Source organism: Mesoplodon mirus (assembly GCF_964341445.2).
Source record: "Mesoplodon mirus genome assembly, chromosome: 8".
Classification (NCBI taxonomy): Eukaryota; Metazoa; Chordata; class Mammalia; order Artiodactyla; family Ziphiidae; genus Mesoplodon; species Mesoplodon mirus.
The window spans coordinates 106,320,300-106,341,849 of NC_138984.1; positions in this window are offsets into that span (position 1 = coordinate 106,320,300).

Here is a 21,550-nt window from a genome sequence, read left to right on the forward strand (position 1 = left end):
GAAACACTGGTCATTCTTAATGAGAAAAGCTTTGCAAAGAGTGAAACGTTTCTACTCTTTGTGGAAGATCCAGGGGAACAAAGAAGGTTTCCTACGTCAAATAGAGTGATTACTTTGGGCATGTGTCAGTTAATTTATTTTTATTGTTTCTAATTTTGAGAGTGAGACAAAGTATCTTTATTTTTCATTTTCAATTAATCTTCTTTTCAAAATATTAACATTTAAAAGAGTTTTGGAAAATGAAATTTTTTTACTACATTTAATATGTTCCCCCCAGGATACCAGGTGCTACAACCACACATCAATTTAATTCCAGATCATATGGAATGTGTCATGTTGATGGGAGAAGAGACAAAGCCCAAAACAGAATAGCCCTTGCATGTCCAAAACTTGGTAACACCCAACGGTTGCTATCACAGCCTGGCCAAACGTCAGCTTAAAATGACAAATTTCAAGATCATTATTTTTATGTGAAGTGGTCACTATTTTTCCCCATCAATAGCTTGATTACGTGTCTGAATTGGCCGGCTGCATGGTCTCTCAGCACAGTCTCAGCACCTTTCCTCCTGGAGCTTACAATCTCTTACAGTCTCAGCCTCGTACACGCAGTGGTTTGGAAGATGCACTGGACTAGGAGTTTGCAGTTTGACAGACCGTGTGAGCAAGTAATGTGACCTAAAGACTCCATAGTGGAGAAGGGAATGAGATTAGGTTGGGGTGTCCAAACTTGGTATTTGTATCACATCTCAATCACCACTTCAACAAATAGTACTGAGCACCTTCTGTGCCCCAGCACTGTGCTAGGTGCTGGATAAACAGCTGGGGGAAAATAGACATGCCCTTGCCCTCAGGAAGCTTGCTGGTACATGAATGTATTGTGAGAAGGAGGGTGAGGAAAGGTAATTAAACACTCACACACACAAATATACAGTGACAAATTATTACAAGAGCAATGAAGAGACATTATCAGGGAGGATTCTACTTTAGGTAGTGAAGGACGCTCCAGGGAAGAGTCGTTAAAGGTGAATCTTGAAGGATGAGCCAGCTAGAGAAACTGTATGTGGGTGGGGAGCATTCCAAATAGACTGTGCAGCAAGGGTAAAGATGCTGAGACAGGAAAGAGCATTGCACAATAGAGTAACTGAAGTAAGACCTGCACTCATGGCAGACATTACTAATCGATCAGAGCTCTTCTTTCTGTTGAAAATAGACAAAGCCTCAGAATTCTCAACACAGCATTCCAGGCAGCCACCACCAATCAATTGGAGTTGATGAATGATGGAATCCATTTGTCATCCCTGGACCACATGATTTTGGGAGGTCCTCCCAGCCCTGGAATTTTCTGATACTCTGGTTCTCATTTTAGTCAGTGTTTGAATACTAACTCTTAGTCTGAACATCCTTCATGTGCCTGTTTTCTTCCAACTTTATAAACTTCCAGGAGGTAATGAACTTTCTCTCTCTCATCCCATTCCATTCAATTCCTACAGCCAAAGCCCCTTTCTACACCTCTATTTTAAAGGAAATTCCCCTTCCATGGTGAACTCTCACCCACATGTAGAGGTTATCTATTGCTGTGCAACCAATCACACCTAGTGACTTAAACTAACAATTAACCTTGCCCTGAGGTTTTGTGGGTTGGCTGATCAGTTCTCGTTCCCACAGCAGCCGTCAGATGGGGGCTAGGGTCAGCCAGAACAGATGGGAGAGCAGAGATGGCTGGGCCTCACTCCCCACTTGGTCCTTCACCCCAGCGTCTTCTTGGCATGGCAGACTGGAGTACAGTCATGAGAAGCAGAAGCAGATGCTGCAGGGCCGCTTATGTCCGAGTCTCAGAACTTCCATCATGTCACTGCTTCCTATTGGTCAAAGCAAGTCACAAGGCCAGTCCATATTCAAGCCCTCTCCCTTTTTTATGGGAGGAACATCAAAGACACATTGTCAAGGGGCATGTACACAGGAAAGGGGAGAATTTGTGGCCATATTTTTTTATCCAGCCCAAGCCCAACAAAACATTATTTTAAAATTGCTGAGGTGGAACAAACAGCCAGGCTGCTTAAATCTTAGCCCATTGTTCTCTCTACCCTTCAACACTCAGGTCTTAAGGCATTGCTTCCAAGTAGGTAATTGGGAGGCCTAAAAAAATCATGATCATAATTCTGAAGAGCATGGTGGGCCTTGAGCGTCATGTAAGCTAAAGACAAACAAAACATTCAATTTGGAATAGACCTGCTTATTGCTATAGTGACACCATACCATTGACAAGGAAGTTCCTGATTAGTTCAATTTCCAGAGAGGGAAAGAGAGCATTCACCTCTGAATCACCTGCACTTTTCCTTTATGGCTTATCTACTTATCGCTTTCTACCTTGTAGAGATAGCACTGATTTTTGTAGATAGCATAGTAGAAAGATCTCAAACTCAGGGCATATATACAATTTGTATCCCAAATGCACCTCATACTAGCTGGGTAGCCTACAGTTAAATCTCTTTGCCATTGCATTTTATTATTATTATTATTTATTTTTATTATTATTATTTTTTTTGCTGTACGCAGGCCTCTCACTGTTGTGGCCTCTCCCGTTGTGGAACACAGGCTCCGGACGCGCAGGCTCAGTGGCCATGGCTCACGGGCCCAGCCGCTCCGTGGCATGTGGGATCTTCCCACACCGGGGCACGAACCCGTGTCCCCTGCATCGGCAGGTGGAATCTCAACCACTGCGCCACCAGGGAAGCCCCATCCTCACGTTTTGAATGAACAAATAGTAACCTGCAAAGTTGTTGTGAGAATGGATGGAAATAAACACAAAGCTTGTAGTGAACTTGCTAGCCTATAGTGGGGACTCAATAAATGCTACCATTGCTATTGTTAAGTAGGTTTGGTCCAGGAAGACTTTCTATAAGAGACAGTATTGGGCTGAGATTTGAAGAATGGGTAGGAGTTGGGTGCTGGGGAGGAACCTGATAGAGAAAGTATCAGACAAAAAACACACAATGTGACTCATTTAGCTGAAAATAACTGTCCTAAACTAGCTGAGAGCCTCATACTTAAATTTAGCCTCCGTCCATGGGTTTAGGAAATAAAGTAAGGAAGGAGGCTGCGGCCAGATACACAAGGATTTTGACTCTGGATAAGGAGCCTGAGCTTTTTCTAGCAGACAATTGAAGGCCACTAAAGGAGAGAGTGACAAAATGAAAAACAAACAATCAGAGGAAGATTTAGACCCTGCCTGGGCGTGGCAGGATGGCAAGACTAGAAAGACCAGAGGGAGGAGAAGCAGTTGGGAGGGGAGACAATATGTGGAGGTACAGTGCTCTTGGGAACATCTATCCAAATGAATACTTCATATCTCATCAACTGAGTAGGTGGGTGATTTAGAAGTATGTCCACAAGTTCTTTGACGCTCCTCCTGTGGAAAGACAGGGTCTACTTTCACTCCCTTGAATGTGGGTCTACCTCAGTAACTAACCTCTAATCAACAGAATGCAGCAAAGTGATGGTATGGGACTTCAAAGGTTGGGTCATAAAAGGCCCTAGAGCTTCCACCTTGTTCTCTTTCTCTTAGGATGTTTGCCTTTGGAAGCCAGTCCCCAGGCCATGAGGAAGCCAACACCCCCATGGCGAGGCCATGTGTTACAGCAGACACAGGCCCAGCTGAGGTCCCAGCTGATGGCCAGTGTGAACCTCCCCCCATGCAAACGGGGTAGCCTCCAGGTGGCCCAGGCCCAGCCTCTGTTCCCCTCTCTGTGCCCTGCCCAAAGTGCTGATCTGTGAGCAAAGTGAATGTTGTTGATATGTTAAGCCATTAAGTTTTGGGGTGTTTTGTTTCCTCAGGAATACATAACCAGAACCGGCTGTTTTAGGTGCTGGCTGGATGTCACGTACAGTCACCTTCTCCTGTTTGTGCAAAAGGTCAATTATCTAGAAATCATAGTATTTTTTTGTGGGATGCTCCTCATCACGTCACTCTCTCCATTTCTTTGATAACATTTATCACAATTTGCAGTTATAGTCTTTATTTGCTCATTCACTTATTTTCTTTTCCTCTCCCCCAGAACAGAAGCTCCCTGGGTACCCTGATCTTTCTCGCTGTATCCCATCACCTAGCTCAGTGCCTGGCACGTGGTGAGCAGGTTAAAAATATCTGTGGAAAAGTAATGAGCGGATCAACACCATGAAATCCAGATACATTCAATTCCATTACACAGGACCCACTTACAAAAGCCATGTGTCAACGTTTTAAGAGAAGAAAAAAAATCTATGCAATTTAGGATGTTTAAATTAAAATGATTTGCATTGGGACTTCCCTGGTGGTCCAGTGGTAAAGAATCCGCCTTATTATGCAAGTGACGGGGGTTCGATCCCTGGTCAGGGAACTAAGATCCCACATGCCGCGGAGCAACTAAGTCCGCACACACCACAACTACTGAGCTCCCGCACCTCAACTAGAGCCTGCATGCCGCAAACTACAGAGCCCATGTGCTCTGGAACCCATGCGCCACAGCTATAGAGCCCATGCACCCTGGAGCCTCTGCGCCACAACTGGAGAAGAGAAAACCTGCACGCCACAACTAGAGAGAAGCCCGTGCATCACAACGAAGAGCCCGCACGCCTCAGCGAAGATCCTGCGTGCCGCAACCAAGACCCGAAGCAGCCAAAAATAAATAAAATGATAAATAACTCTTTTAAAAAATGATTTGCATGAATTTTTTTCTCATACAAATCGGTAACAGGCAGCCTGTGACCCATCGTTATTACACACACACCTCCCAGCTCACAGAAAAAGAATCATCTTAGATGCTTCTCCCGAGAACCATTAACACACAACATCTCAACAGACTCTCAACAGCTCTGTGTGGCAGGTATTCCTATTCCCAATTAAGAGTTGAAGAAGCTGAGGCTTAGAACGATTCTGAAACTCTCTCAAGATCCACGGCTATGCAGTGAAGAAACCAGGGTACAAACTCACGTATGACTCCATACTTGTGTCATGCAGGGCTAGCCAAATTCAAGTGGACCAAGAAAGCCTGAGGGGATCTTTCTTTTTGTGTGAGGGCAATCTATGGATGCGCGGCATTCGCTCATAGGCAATTCTTGAGGGTATACAGAGATAGGGGTAAGAGTATATACTGATCCTTCCTTCATTCTTTTAGTCATTTAACAAACTCTTGATAGGCACATTCAATGTAGAGGCCAGAGCCTGGGAAAAGGACACGAGCTCAGGGAGTTACAGGCAACGTGGCAAATGCGTACCAGACATGTAGAGAAGACAGAGGAAAGCACAGAGGATGCTCTGTGGCCTGTCCGAGGGCTTCACGGTAAATCTCTTCCTCTCCCACACAGCCAGCTCTCGCTTCACCCCACTTTAGCCTGCTTTCCCCTGAGATTCCTTCTTATCAAGAAACAGTGGGTGGGGCTGAGGACAAATCCCTCTTAGGCAAAAGCCAGTGTCTGCAGCCCTCCCGGGGTGTCCTGCATCCCTCACATACTGCATCATCCTTCTCTTCTGTCCCCAGGCCTCCTGGGCAGGACCAGCGGGCCTGGTGAACACACTCATGTCCTCAGATGTGGCAAATACAGAGCAACAGGGAAGCCTACCAATGACAGGGACGAAATCAATTTTAATTGGGTCCCATGACAGGATAAAATGTTTTTGTTGTAATATTGTCTTGATAAAAGCCATTGTAATATTTAAAATGTGGTATTGATCCTTCTGCGAGGACCGTAAATCCTTGCAGATCTGAGAGCCTGACCACAGAGGATGGGCTGGCTGCCGGGAGACCGTGAGAAACACAGTGCCCTTGGACTCCGCTGTCACCTGCAAGAGGGGAGGAGGCCAAGCCCGGCCAGCCCTCGCGTTCCTCCCACATCAAAGTGGAGATGCCATGATCCCCGAACTGACACAGGAGAACTTGAGAGAAACTGTTTAAACACAGGAATCAAGATATGAAACTAAATCACCTGCTCGTGTTTTATTAGACCTTGTTCTGAATCAATACAAGACCCAGGGCCCATGATTCCTCACGCTGAAAGGGAATACTTTTTCGTCCTAAAACTGAATCAGGCTGCTTAAGTAAAACAGATGTTACCATTGAGTTCCATGATTCCCAGCCCTCCCCCAGCCATCCTCTCTCCCTGAACTGGACAGAGGGAGCCCTCCTGTTGTCCCTGAAATCCAGGTCAGGGCTGGAAAATCCAAAGCCTTGGAATTTCTCAATCCTGAGCCCATAAAAGTTTTCTCTTGTGTTTACTGGGGAGGGAGACCGAGCGGGGTAGGCAAGTCTGTTAGCAGAGGATTTGAAGATACAGTGGCGAACTGAAAGGCAGAGAAGATTTTCATTTCCTGTGTTACGGGGTGAAATAATATCAGGATAAAAAACCTGGCAGCGAGATGGGAGATAGCAGTTTTTACATTGATAAGTATTTGTTCATTTCCTGACAACAAAAAAATATAAATCTCTTCAGAAATTAAATGCCCCGGCTTGTTGGAGCACTTTTGTGGCGCTCTGTGCAAGGCTGGCTCCCTTTCTCTGGGCCTCTGCGGGCCGGGTAATCACAGCATCAGTCATTATCCCTGGATCACGCGGGCAGCAGCAGCCGGGCTGCGCAGGGCCCAATTCTCCCACTTTTTTGTGTCACTTATTTTCTCGGCGGGCCCGATTTGCATTTTAATGGAAGTAGTTTATAGACTTCTCCGCTGCCTTCAGAGTGCCACAAGTGGCATCATTAAGTGAGCTAAGCCGGATTAATGCTGATAGTAAAGTCAGATAATACAATAACAGAGGCCTCCTGCCATTTGCATTAGGTGAGGAGCGCGGGGCTGCCTGGTGCCTGGCGATAATTTGTAAGTGCGATATGTTGTACTTGAGAGGATAAGATTAAATTTAGTGGGTTTAACTGTCATCCCAGTAAGTCAATTACTTCATCTTTTCAGCCTTTGAATTTCTTTTATAAATAAAATAAATGGAATATTGAGCTGCTCCGCAGCCATTTCGAGCTCCCATGAAGAAGAATTACACAGGCTGGGCCAAAAAAATAAAAGGCTTCGGATTCAGCTCCATAAACAAAATATAAACTCCATTCAGGTGCCAGCATGGCAGCAACCTCGAAATATTGTCCATCTCTCATATCACAAGCATGACAGATTCCATTGTGACTTTAGTTCCTCCATAATAGGAAATATTTATGTCGTGCCTGGGTCTTTTCTATTCCAATTCCTCCCATTGTGGGAAGCAAACGCTCCAACACAGAGCCATGGGCCTCTCCTCTCCCTCCCTCCTGGCCCCTTGTTGCCCAGCACTAAATATTTAGTGTTGGGGGCAGATATTAAGAAAGCCTCATGACCCAACTGAGAGAGAGGAGATGCATCCAATTTCAGGCAGGTCTCAGATAAACAGAAGGCTTCAACTTCCTTCACACCATCTTCCTCTCCTCCACCCTGGGTTGCTACCAGTGAAGATGGCATCTCTGGATGAAAAGCTGAGCTATCTAAGCTATCTAAGTTAGCGAGTGGGATCTTGATAGAAGACCATCAGCATCTTCATTTATTCACAGAGAGAGGGGAGGAAAAATCAAGGAAAGAAAGAAAATCAAGCAGTTAAACCTTTACAGGCACCCACCAGTGCAACTTATGTCTTAGGAGACCTGACTCTGCTGTCTTCTCCACTGACTAACGAGCATCCTTTTTTTTTTTAATAAATAGGTAATCTCTGTGACTGCTGTTCTTAATCATGGATGGATGGATGGATGAGTGAGTGAGAGAAAGAGACAAAGGGCATAATCTTTGTCAAGACCCTAGAAGACTGGTAGCTAAAAAGCACAGCACCATGTATTGATGACCCACCCCTGGGGAGAACCAGGATTCCAGCCAAATGGATTTGACTGTGTATGTTCCATGCCCTGACCTGTTTTGGGTGCTACAGAACAAAAGGAAAGGCATAAAATATGGTCCTTGGAGAGATGCAGGAAAATGTTCAAGCAACCAGCCTTTAATGAAGAACCCACGGTGATGCATAGATGAGAATGAGGGCCCAAGTGCCTCTCTGGCTCCTGATCAGCCTCCTACCCTCTGCTCCCACCTCCACACAAATCTACTTCAACACGCCCTGCATCGGCATGGGCTACGCCTCCTATTTTGGTGAGCCTTCCTCTTCTTTCTTCACCTGGCTAAACCCTAGCCTTTTGCAAGACCCTGGTCATGCATTTCCTCCTCCGTGAGCCTTGCCCAGCCCACACAAACCTATGAAGACTTTCCCTGAGTAACCCCTGATAACAGCACTGTGTGAACTGCTCTGCAAACATTTATTGGCATGCAGCCTCCCCTACCAAGCAACAGTTTCCTTGAGGAAACAACACCGTAACTCCCTCGTTCATTCATTACTTCATTCTTACACCCATCAAGTACCATGAGGTTCTTGGTATGTTTCTCCAGTCATAGACATCTGTTGTTTCTGAGTAAAATATCTTGGGTAGACCAATAGACTCCATTGCTCTTAACCACTGGATGGTGTTTTCTGTGCGGAGATCTGCATGGAGTGCTGTGCTAAGTACTGTACCAACTGCTAGGGACACAGAGATGAATGTGTCGCAGTTCTCGCCGCTGAAGACCTGAGTGCAGGAGGTGAAACAGGCGTGTAAGCAACTCAAATACAATGCATGCCTATTTGTTCTGGTGTTGAGCACAGGACTTGACCTGCAAGAGATGCTAAACAAATGTTGGTTAAATAAATGAAGTTTTGATGAGATGTGGGGACTTAGCGTGGGAGATTCTGTAAATTCTTTAATGTGAGACTGCTATCACATCTTTCTCTGTCCCCTTCTTGGTCTCTAACCCACTCCATCTTCACTGTCACTGTCAAGTATTTCAGCAAAAGAACTAGAAGAACCTCTCCAGAAGGTACCATGAGCCTTAAGAAGGTAAAAGCTGAAAACCATCTCAGGTGAATGGAGCTGTTCATGCTTTCTGAGAGTTCTCTGGAGGATCCATCTCAAGTCTACAGACCACATCGCCCCAACAGAAATCTCCCTAAAAGACACCAATTCCCATCTGAATGCTTTCCGATCTCTTACTATATGACAGCGCTCTGTTAGTTAAACATTTCAGAGGAATCTAAGAGTGAATCATATTCTGCCTTCAATCAGTTCAAAATTCTACTTCATTTGGGGGATATGGTTTGTCACGGGGAGCTGTTAGTGAGAACAACCTGCCTCCTGGATTCTGATTTATGCCTTCAGTCAACTGTCAAAAATCTGCAAGTCAACTCTTACTAATAACAATAATGACAATTATATTTGTATATGTTGTATATTTTAAAAAATTTTAAAGTACTTTATATATCCTTTATCTCCTTTGTGAAGTGCCAAGGGTACCTTCCCTTGCACCCTGCCCCAAGAAAGCCTCCAGGGGCTGATAGGGATTCCTACTGGGAAGGCTTTGCAGGAAAGAAAATGAGGTGTGTGTGTGTGTGTGCGCATGTGTGTGTGCACATGCATATGCACACACATGTGCAATGTGTGCCTTCCTCTGAGTTGATTCCAAAGCCAAAGATATAAATGACTTTTAGATTGCCCCTTGTTTTGTATTATCCACGCCTCTGCTCTTCACTAGTGCAGATAATCGAGAGTTCACTGTACTGTGATTAATTATACAGCAGGGCTGAGAGCCAGCAGTCACCAAAGTGCTAGGAATTTCAGGCACAAACCCTGTTTACCCTTTACACTTTAATAGGGACAAGGATTTTGTTTGTTTACTTGTTTAATTTTGTTTGTTTACTTGTTTAATTGTTTAACTAGATCTGGTATTGACTTAGTGCCCGATCTGTGCCAGGCACTCTGCTATACATCACCTCAGGGCGAGTACTATTATTATTCCCATTCTAGAGCTGAGAAAGCAGAGCGTAAGAGAAATTAAGTGACTTTCCCAAGGTCACACAGCTAGCAAAGACTAGAGCCAGGCTGTCTGCAAATATTTTGTAAAATACGATTAATGACTTAATCAGTGACTTTGCTTTATTGTCTAACAACCATAGGTATTAAACACATACTTCTGTTTTAGCCTAATTGCTCCAATGACTTCCCTCTAATATCTTCAGTATGGAATCCAAAATGCTTCCTGAGTCCATGAACAGTTTAAGAAAACAAGTTCTGATCATTCAGAGCCGTGTTTGAGGTATAAACCTCAAGAGGTTAGAGCTGAGGCTTGTGGCCCAGGCAGTTAAGGTGATGGCAACATAGCACATTATAGGCTCCCTTCTTTAAGTAGTTTTCCTTCGAGTAAAGGGAAAGAAGAAGCACTCGCAGGGGTGGAATATATGCCAAGATGCTGTACACACACGGCCTCATTAATCACAGTAATCCTGAAAGGTTAACGCTATTACTCCCTTTACACAGAGGAACCAGGGGTACAGGGAAATAAAGTGTGTACGATCACACAGGTCAGACCCAGCTCCATCTGGCTGCAAAGTTCATATCTTTCCAGCCCTCTTGGAAGTTAAGCTTATATACTATAAAACTACACTATTAACAATACAATGTCAGAAAACTTGATAAGATTTTAGCCTACATTTATGCGATAGAACACATTTTTTTGGTCAAATTTGTTTCAGGCTATGATTCTTAAGAATAATGGGGCTTCCCTAGTGGCGCAGTGGTTGAGAGTCCGCCTGCTGATGCAGGGGACACGGGCTCGTGCCGTGGTCTGGGAAGATCCCACGTGACGCGGAGCGGCTGGGCCCGTGAGCCATGGCCGCTGAGCCTGTGCGTCCGGAGCCTGTGCTCCTCAAGGGGAGAGGCCACAACAGTGAGAGGCCCGCGTACCACAAAAAAAAAAAAAGAATAATGATTAATTTCAGCTCTTTGCATGTGAACTATTCTCTGTCTTAGTCAAAACAAACAAATAAACATTTGCATTATTCATTGCAGGCCTAAACATTGTTCACTTCTTGTTTCCAACTACATCATTTCCTTTTTTCTGTCTCTTAACCCTATTCTTGTTTATACTATTTCTAAATGTAGTCTTAAAACCATCCCATTGTTCCTGTTTTCAAATGAAGGTATATCTAGTTGACCTTTGATAACCAATTCCTGTGTCTCACTTTCTGCCCACAAGTTTGCCTATATAGCTACCCTACACTCTCCAATTACATCTTTCTTTCTCTTTTTAAAATTTATTTTCTTATACCACATGGGAAATACTTGGTCAGCATATCCCATATTATATAGTCCTTCATGGATTTGAGAAGCTCACTTACACAGCTATGTTTTACTAATTTACTTTTACATTTTAGTCAAAAAAGAATGTGCCAAAGGAAAACAGACTTCAAATGGAATTCATCATTTCAGAGCACAGTTCCATAACCAATTTGACTTCCAGTTGTTTTATTATTCCAATTAATCTCTTTAAACCTCTCTAAAGAGCTGGCATTTACATTTTTCATTTCCATCGTTAGGAACATTCTTCTAATAATAATATTTCCTAATGCCTACACTATTTCTGGGTTTGATTCCACGATACGTGGTAGCACTAATCAGCAACCTGAGCCTGAGTGTTCGTACAGATATCAGTGTCCCATTTTCTCTAAAATTAGCAATGTCACGCAAGCTTTCAGATGCTGTAATTACAACCGCAACAGAGCAGAAAAGCTCCCAACAGCCACCCAGGCTCCAGCAGCTCCAGAATCAGCCCACCCCATCTGGAAATTCAAGTGTTCCTTCCTCTCTTTCACGTCTGGCTTTCAAAATAGCTCCCTTCTGCTTGAGTCCCTGCTCCAAACCCCTGATACAATGCAAGTTCTGTTTACAAACACGTCACGAGTTCCTTCCTGAATGTCCATGGGTGTTAGCATCTGGACTGACCTTGGGTTGCTGTCTGAGGCCCCAGGTCAAAGAGTGCTTAGTCCTTAAACACACCAGCTGGGAAAAGGCCAGACCAAGTCCCCTGAAAGTCAGAGGGGACAGCTGTCTGCACAGGTGATGTGGGGAAGGCCAAAGAACATCCTTGTCCTCAGACATCTGGCCTGTTGCTGCTTCCCAGGACACCCAGATTGCCAGCTCCTTGGACTGAAGGCAGTGGAGTCAGGGCTCTTGTCCTTCTGCTTTACAGAGTCTCACCACAGTGGGCACAGAGACAAATGTACGACCTCCCCCCGGCTGAAGATTCTCCTCCCATCCCTCCCTCCTCTCCTTGGCTGTGAGCAGTGCCAGGCAGCCAAGAAGAAACTCCTTCCCTCCTTTCTCTCAGTCCCTGCCCCTGCTACTCCTCCTTCGAAGAGGACAGTATCAGTTGTGTGACCTTGGGCACATGTCTTGACTTCCTCCCAGGTATCCCCCTAAGAACTGAAGTCCCACGTAAACATAAGTTAGATGAGCTCAGACAATGGACCTTGTTTAGGGCTGTACCCTGGCGCCCAGCACAGAGCTTGAAATATCACATGCACTCAAAAAATATTTGTTGAATGAATAACTGAACTTTGTAACTGAGGACACTACCTACCTCAGGGAGTTTAGGAGGGATAGCTGTTTAAAGATTATCTAAGAAAATCTGTTTTAAATTAATTTGTTTCCATCTCTTAAAATTAGCGGTGACTTCTAAGCAAAAAACCCCACATATCCCAGAGGTATAAGGTGAGTGTGAGAAGGAGAAGAGGTTATAGAAAAAGGTATCCAAATAGGCCTATGTGGTGGTTTTAAAATGTCCACAAATTCTTTTATATTCCTTCCTTCAACAGTGGAGCTTAATTTCCTTCCTGTGAATAATCTGAACTTAGTGACTCATTTCTAACAAATAAAATAAATCAGAAGTGACAATATTCAGCTTTGGAGATGAGGTCATAAAAGGTACCACGGCTTCCTGCTTGCTCTGTTGGATCACTCACTCTGCAGAAACTAGCTGTCACCTCATGGAGACAGGTGAGAAACTGAGGCCTCCAACCCACAGCCAGAGAGGAACTGGTGTCTTGTGCAAACAGCGAGTGTGCTTGGAGGTGGATCTTCCAGCCCCAGGAAAGCTTCCTGATGACTGCAGCCCTGGCTGAACTCTGGTCTGAGTCTGAGCCACTCAGCTAAGTTGCTTCTGAATTCTTGGCCCATGGACTGTGAGATGATTTGTGTTTGTTGTTTTAAGCCACTAAATTTTGGGATAATTTGTAATGCAGAAATAGATAACTGATACAGCCCCATAAAACCCCTCACCAAGAGGCCTGTCCAGCACTCCTGGGCTCAAAGCTCCCTCACTTCCTTGGCAGGTAAGTCCCAGGTCTGCTGGTAGCAGGTCCTGGGCAGGGAAGTGCCTGCCATCCCTCTTTCTCCTGCAGACTGGCACGTTTGTCCCTCCTTCCAGGGTTTTCCTGATATTGGCAGCTCCAGTTGTCATTGCCATGGCAGCTTTAGACCCCTGTCTCTGTTTTGGCTTCCACAGTAATCTCTTGGCAGAGATCAAAACATCCACAGGACAAATAGGTCCCTAACTCTTCTTTGTTTGACTTACATTTTGTTTTGTTTTAAGATGTGAGCTACTCTTTGAAAATAGGAAGGGTACTTTCAATTAGGATGATGAAATGACCCATATGTATTTAGTTTGTCTCTCACCAATTAAAAATAACATCAAAAGAAAACTTGTAAAAATTTTAAGCTGCAAAGACCAAAAAACATGGAGATTGGACAACAGCAGACAAGAGATTTCAACAGAAATCTCTTTAGAGGTGAGTGGAAGTATGACAGTGGACTTTGAGGGAAGGAAGCTCAACGTGGGGAACTATGGAGGATTATACTTATTAAAAGTGGACCCAATATGTCCTGAACACTCTTGGAAAGGCTCAGAGCTTCTGAACATGAAACCACATAAAGAAGACATGAGGTGTAAGGCTGAAAACAGGATAACTGGTTGGATAGCTGTATATGGAGAGTTGGAGCTCCTGCCTTGCAAACACTTAAGCAGCCTGGCAACCAGCACCCCTCTTTGCCAAGTGCTTTGGCCTTGACAGGAGACTGTGGCTTACTCTTTGGGGAAATTGAATCTGACAATCTCCAGACTTGGGAACACAAGCCAAGTTTGGTGTGGGAGCCACTGGGACATAGGGCTGATGAAGATGCTTTCAATATTTTCCCCTGCCCTGTTTTAAAAATCTCAGTAGCTTCATTTATGACTACCAGGTCGGAGGTTTGAGAATGCTTCTTGAAATAAACTGAATGGTCTCATGGAAGTGCCATGTTAATAGGCTGACATTAAGAGTCCCCCTCAGAGAAAATGGTGGCTCACTGCTTATCCACCTTACAGAGAAGCCCACCAGTTAACAAGTCTCATCCAATGTACAGAGCTTCCAACTAACTTCCAGTGCCCTGCTCCGAAATGTGAACAGCCAGACAAGGACCACCGGTAATTTGAGGAAATACTGACAGAAAAGTCAGAGATTAAAAAATAAAAATTAAAACCAAAACAAACACACACACACAGAGAAGAAAGGAATCAGAAGTAAACTTTAAAAATATAATCAATAATCTGAAACAAGAAAAGATACTATATTAGTTTTTCAAGGCTGCTACAAAAAAATTACCACAAATTGGTTGGTTTAAACATAGATATTTATTATCTCATACTTCAGCAGCCAGAAGTCTGAAATCAAGATGTCAGCAGGGTTGGTTCTTCTGACGGCTGTGAGGAAGAGTATGGTCCAGGCCAGTCCCCTAGCTTCTGGTGGTTGCTGACAATCCTTGGTATCTGTTGGTTTGTGGTTGCATCACCCCAATCTCTGCCTCTGCTGGAATATGGCCTTCCATGTGTCTCTCTCTGCATCTTCACATGGCCTTCCTATAAAGACATCAGTCATTAGATTTGGGTTCCATCATAATCCAATATGACCTCATCTTAACTTAGCTAATTACATCTGCAAAGATGTTATGTACAAATGAGCTCACATTCTGAGGTTCTAGGTAGACCTGAATTGGGTGGGGACACTATTCAACCCAGTACAGACACTATACTGAAACAGCAACAAAAGCAAAGGAACAACCAGAGAATAGGAAAGCACACCTGGAAATTGATCCTAGAGTAGCCAAAGTAAAAAATTCAATAAAATATTCTATTAGGGTTCACACAAAGAAGCAGAACTACTATGAATATTATGGCATAAGGAATTTTTATAGGAATTTAGACTTTACACATTGTTAAAAAGTAAAGTCTTGAAAGGGAAAGTTAAAGATCAAGGAACAGCCCTAACCAGCCCTCCTGAAGCACAGGTAAGGTGGACAAGTTGGCGATTTCAGGCACCTTCAGCTTCTGGAGTGGGTCTGTGAAGGGTTGCTGGGTAGAAGTCTATGGGAGCTGCTTCTTCATAGCTCCTGTTGCAGTGAGTTTACAGCCAAGCAGCTGATGGGGGCTTGGAGTCACTGTTGCAGCAGAGCCAACACGAGGGAAAAGAGCTGGACCAGACAGGGGAAGAGTATACCAAGTGGGCAAGACAAATTGGAACCTGCTGGCACCTCTGTCTCTGTTTCACCACTCATGACTTCTAACCACGATGAGCTCCAGCAGTGATGACTACTTCCTGTCTACTGCCCAAGTCTTACACAAACTTCTGTTTGGGCCAGCTAAAACTCCAAAGCATACAGAGTAGGTGATTGGGGGGAAATATAGTTCCATGTTAGCCAAGTTCATGTAGTGGAAAATCAACACTGTGGAACCACTCATGGTAGCGGATTCTAGAAAATATACATCAGGCTAACCAAACTGATATGGTACAAAACTGGCATAGAGATGAGGGAATTGTGCAGAAAGTAGAACAAAAAGATAAAGAGAAGACAGAAAAGTTAAGAAAGTTTGAGATTTGGTCCAAGAGGTCCAATATTCAAATTATAGAAATTCTTGAAAAAGAGAACAAATAAACCGGAGAAAGTAAAATTATTACAGAAATTAAGGGAGCTTCCCTTGTGGCACAGTGGTTAAGAATCTGCCTGCCAAAGCAACGGACACGGGTTGGGGAAGATCCCACATGCTGCAGTGCAGTTAGGCCAGTGTGTCACAACTACTGAGCCTGCACTCTAGAGCCTGCGAGCCACAACTACTGAGCCCACATGCCACAACTACTGAAACCTGCATGCCTAGAACCTGTGTTCTGCAGCAAGAGAAGCCACTGCAATGAGAAACCCGCACACCGCAATGAAGGGTAGCCCCCACTCGCCACTACTAGAGAAAGCCCATGCGCAGTGACGAATACCCAATGCAGCCAACAATTTTTTTTTTAAATGAAAGAAATTAAGAAAACGCCACAGAAGTGAAGAGAGCTAGGCTTCAACTTGACAGGACTCCTCTGGTACAAAGTGTAATGAATGCAAGAGAGCCAAGGTTCATAACTGAACTTTCAGAATATCCTGGGCAAAGATAAGATACTAAAATTCTACAGGAAAACAAAATACCAGATCACATAATGAAGACTGAGAGTCAAAAATGTTAACATTGGAAATTCGAAGACAATGGAACAATGCCTTCAATATTCTGAGGAAATTTATCTTGAATTCTCAACCTAGAATTCTATACCTAGCCAAAATATTCAAGTGTATAGATAGAATTTTTAGACACATTAAGGATAAAAAAGTTACTTCTCATGCACAGTTTCTGGAAAAGCTACTGGAGTCTGTAGCTCAGAAAAACAAAATAATGAATAAATCAAGATTGGAGTATGCTGGAGTATAACACTTTAAAGTCACAAAGGGAAACCTCAGGATGACAGTTAGGTACCAGGGCTAAGAAGTAATTCATAGTAGTTCCGGAGAAGGGATAGTTCTTCAAAGAAAAAGTGGAATCGATATATATGACAATATAAAAAATATACATGGGTATTTGAGAGGTGCTGGAACATTAGGGGGGGAAATGACCAAAAAATTACCCTCTCAAAATTCATAGAAAACCAAAGAAATTAAATCATAAGGCAACAGTTAATTCCAGGAAATACAAAAAATAAAAACTATTTGAAAAAGGAAATGTAATCATAGTAAGCTACTTAGCCCACTAGTTTTTGTAGAGTGATAATGATATAAATTTTAACTATTGCTTTAACCAGCAGTTAAAACCTAACAGTACTGAGATGATAAGAAAGAGGAAGTGGGAGAGGAAGTTCATATAGCTACCATAAAAAGAAAGTTGCAGGTTGGTAGATAATGTTGAAAATTGATAAATTAAGAAATAGTGGTATGAAAAAGTAGGAGAGAATAGTACTGTGTTTTTATCATAAACCTTAATACTATTAGAGGTTTTTTAACATGCATAAATATTGACTTAATAAAATAAGTTAATTGCTGTTGCTGTCCAGGCCCTTAGTGGTCTAATTTAGGGCCTGTTGAATCTAGAGTATGACGACTTATCTATAATATTACTGAAAGAGGAGAAAAGAAAAAGATCTGGAAGAATTGGGCAGCCTCAGCAAGCTAGCCCAGAGAGATAACAAGGAAATACTGGGGCACTCTCAGGAAAGGAAAATATCACTGGTGGAGACTGGAAAGGAGAAAGCCAAAGAGTAAAAGAGACCAGGGGGTGAAACGCATCTGAGGAAGAAAGCAAAGTCTGCACCAGAGGGAGCCAAGTGTGGGTCCTAGGATCCAAGACAAGTCTGGAGGAGAGCTCTAGCTTGGCAAAGCAAAGGGGTCAAGGATGCATGGTCCAGAAGGGAGGGCTGAGCATTTGGCCCATTGGCAGCTGCACCATGGCACAAGCCAGGGTAGCCTGCTTAATGGCCAGGCTGGACAATGATTAATTGTATTAAGACCCTGGAAGCTTCGAAGAAAAAGCAGCCCACACTATGCTTGCTCTGATAAATGACCAGCTTCTATTTTTATTTAATCTTCATTTATAGGCCACATTTCTCTTCACTAAGAGATAGAAAGCAAGGATCTGAGTAACATCCCAGATGTCTGAAGCATGTGAGGCAACCCCCAGCCTTGAGAGTTGCCTGGAAGGAGTGACACTGGGTGGGCTTCATGGACCAGATGTCTTGGGAGGCCCCGGGTGAGCGTCTCAGCCTCTAAACCTCTCTGGGAACCAGGGTCTGCTTTAAAGCATCCTCTCCACCAAAAGTGACGCCAAGCCATCATTTTCTGCTCTTGGCAGCAGCGCAAACCTTTCACTTAGACCTGATGTACTGTGTGAAAACAGGAGTCTGCAGGCTATTTGTTCCCAGCCCTGTCAGCTGGGAGAGCGTCATTTCCCTCAGGAACCATCAAGAGGAAAGTCGTACATTCAGTTCACCAAATGGTACCAAGTCCCCAGCCCTGACCCCTTCTGTCTGGTTGGTTTGTTCCTTCCTCAAGATCAGATTTACATAAGGTGATACCATTCGCATAGGTGACACATGGAGAGACTGGGCCTCATGATCTACAGAATCTCCTGCCGTGTAAGTACAATAGAAGAGGGACTCACCAAGCCACAAGAAATCCGGCTCAACAGGTCCAAAGGCAACACAGGGACACCATCATGCCCTGGGGAGCTGGAATGCTGAGTACTTTTGCAGAGATTTGGGGGAAGACATTGTTCAGAAAATGTCGCAATCCATATTTTTTCCAGATGTGAGGGTGATCTGCCTCCAACATCTGCCACTCAATACATATTTGCAATGCTTTATGGCACTTTTTGTTTACAAGTCAGACCTTCCGCATTGGATGGCTAGCCCCTCATGGGCCAGGATCATGTCTTACTCTGAGCATATGGTAAGTAAAAGTTTGTAAAATAAATGGGCCATGCTTACTAATTGATTTATTAAGTGTGGCAAAGGTCAGGGTTTCCGGAAAATAAAAAACAAACACCCAATGTGCATTCCCATCTAGAGAATCCTGGGATATTGGGGCAGGACATAGGTCATCGTCTATCTTACCCTTGGCTTCCTGGACAAAATGAGAGAGGGTTTGAAGATGTACGATTTGGATTCCAAAGTTTTGCAATTTGGTTAAGATTTGAAAGTGAAGAGGGAGACAATGGAAAAAGGAAAATTGATTGAGCACCTACTGAAGACCGGTCACTACATTGGGCATTATCGTCTCAATAGAAATCTGTATTATTATTTCTATTTACAGATGAGAGGCTGAGAGAATAACTTCTCCTCAGTGAAGTGGGCAGAAGCAATGATTTGCACTGGCCTCTTCTTGCCAGTGACAAGTTCACTCAGTCTCTTTGCTGAGGGTGCTGGCCATTAAATCACAAGTTGGAAACCACCGTAGTGAGAAGCAGACACAGGAATACTGATGCCAACTAGAGGAACCGTCTGTGTATAAGTGTGTGACCTGTTTGACGAACCTGGGGGAGGGAATAAAGAAAGGTTAGATATCCTGTAAAGACACTGGTCAAGGCACCTTAAGTCAAAACCAGTTGAGTTTATTACCCACACCCTTAACTGTATCACAAGACTGTTGTGACCTAGAGGAGCAAAGATTTACATGCAAATGAACAGAAATGTACCTCATTACCGAACACAAATCTCCTCTTTCTGAGAATGTCATTCTTCTCACCTGGGCACAGGGTTTAGAGGAGGTATGTGCTGCCATTAGGAAGCGAATAGTGTGCTTCCTAAACCGTGTGCTTCCCAGTTCTTTCATTTGTCCTAATGTTCAACTAAACCACACTTTATCTCCCTTTCGTATTCAGAAATCTTCCTGAGTATTCTCCAAAGACACATCTAGAGACCTTCCCAAACCTTCAAATTTGTGACTGTGGAAATCTTATTTAGACTGTTGGCTTTTTCCTAAATTACATTTCCAACTAGAACCACATGTTGCCTAGACCTAGTCTCCACCAAATGTTCACCACTTTACAACTTAAACTAAAACTACATGCAACCATTCCTCAAAAAATCCCTGAGTTTGCTTTTTCTGCATCACAAGGATTACACATTGAGGTGAGTAGAGAGCTACAAAACCCTGTTGCAGTGTGGGTTCTCAGTCACTCACTAACTCTGCAAACCAGTGACTGTGATTCAAATTTGTGTCTCAGGGCAATTATAAATTCCTCCATGTCATAGGTTTTCCAGGGCACTGTCCTCCCCTACTAATCATCAAAACAGCTAAATCTGATACATTCAAGGGTCTATGTCAGAGGCTGCAAACTAGGAGCTCATGGGCTAGGTCCATCCCACTGATGTATTTTATTTGGCCAACATAGTGTTTGAAAACATTGGCTTGGTTGCCAACACATAAAGAGTTTCCCATAAATTATCTGGATTTCTGGCTTCTTTTGAGAACTTGGAGGGTCTAGCCCTAGTCCTGGGCTCCAATCAGCCAGAGGAGTGGGATGGTAGTTACCCATTTAAGTGAGTCATCCTCACCTCTGAGATCCATGGTCCTTACCATTCTCCATTGTCTTATAGCCAGCCCTCTGTTCTCATTTACCTGGCATGCCTGTCATTGGTAGGCTTTTAAGATTTTGACCCTTGATCTATATAGTTTATCCAGAGTTTTCCTGAGTATGATATACATATCTACATTGCATTCAACTCAATTCTGGACCATTTTCTTTTCTCTTTCTACTCTCTATCTCTAGATCAGCACACTTATTCCCATGGTTTTCAATGTTTTCTATGTGTTTCTGACTCATGAATTTATGCTCAAGCCTAGAGATTTACTCTGAACTCCATACTCATGTGCAACTACTTACTTGGCAAGTCCATTTGACTAACTCATAGGCGTCTCATCCCTACCATGTCCAAAGTAGAACTCCTTGTTCCTCCTGCCCCCCAAAAACCTGTACCACCTGTTTTGTGCACTTTAATAAATGACACTAACACCCATCCAGTTATCCAAGCCAGAAAATCTGAGTCATCTTTTATTCTTTCTCCCTTAACCCTCACACATATATATTCCCTCAACTCTCCTGTCAATTCTACCTCCAGATCATATCTCAAATCTGCCCACTTCTCTCCATGTCCAGAGTCACTTTGAAGGTCCAAGCCACCATCACCTGTCAGAAGTATTATTAGAATAGTATCTTAACGCCTTGCTGCTCAAAGTATTGTCCACAACCAGCTGTATAGGTGTCATTGGGAGGTTGTTAGAAATTCAGAATTTTCACCCCCTACCTTCTAGAAAGGAATCTGAATTCTAACAAGAATGTGAAATGCATGAATACAGAAACAAATGAAGAATTAAAAGCTCAAACTTTTAAAATCAATTGTGATGAGTGGCCAGGAAACATCTTTCAAACTCTGAAAAAAAGAAAAAATGTCTCTCGAGATATTCAGGTCAAGGACAATGCCCTCATTATTGTCTGTATAGGGGATAATGTTTGGCAAGTCCATTTCCTTTATAGTTATGCTTCTTTTTTCACCGCACTTTACTGATTAAATAAGGTCTGATACTCTGATTTGAAATTGCAAACATTGTTGATATTTGAAAAGTAAATAAAACAAATAGAAAACCCAGAACCACACAGTAACGCCTCACATTCGGATTAGTGATAAAGAACTTCCACAGACATTTCTTCATTTGAGTCTGTAATAGCTCCAAGGGGGAGGAAGAGCAGGGCTGCTGAGCCTCATTTTACATAGGGAGAAACTGAGATTTCAAGAGACTAAGTGATTTG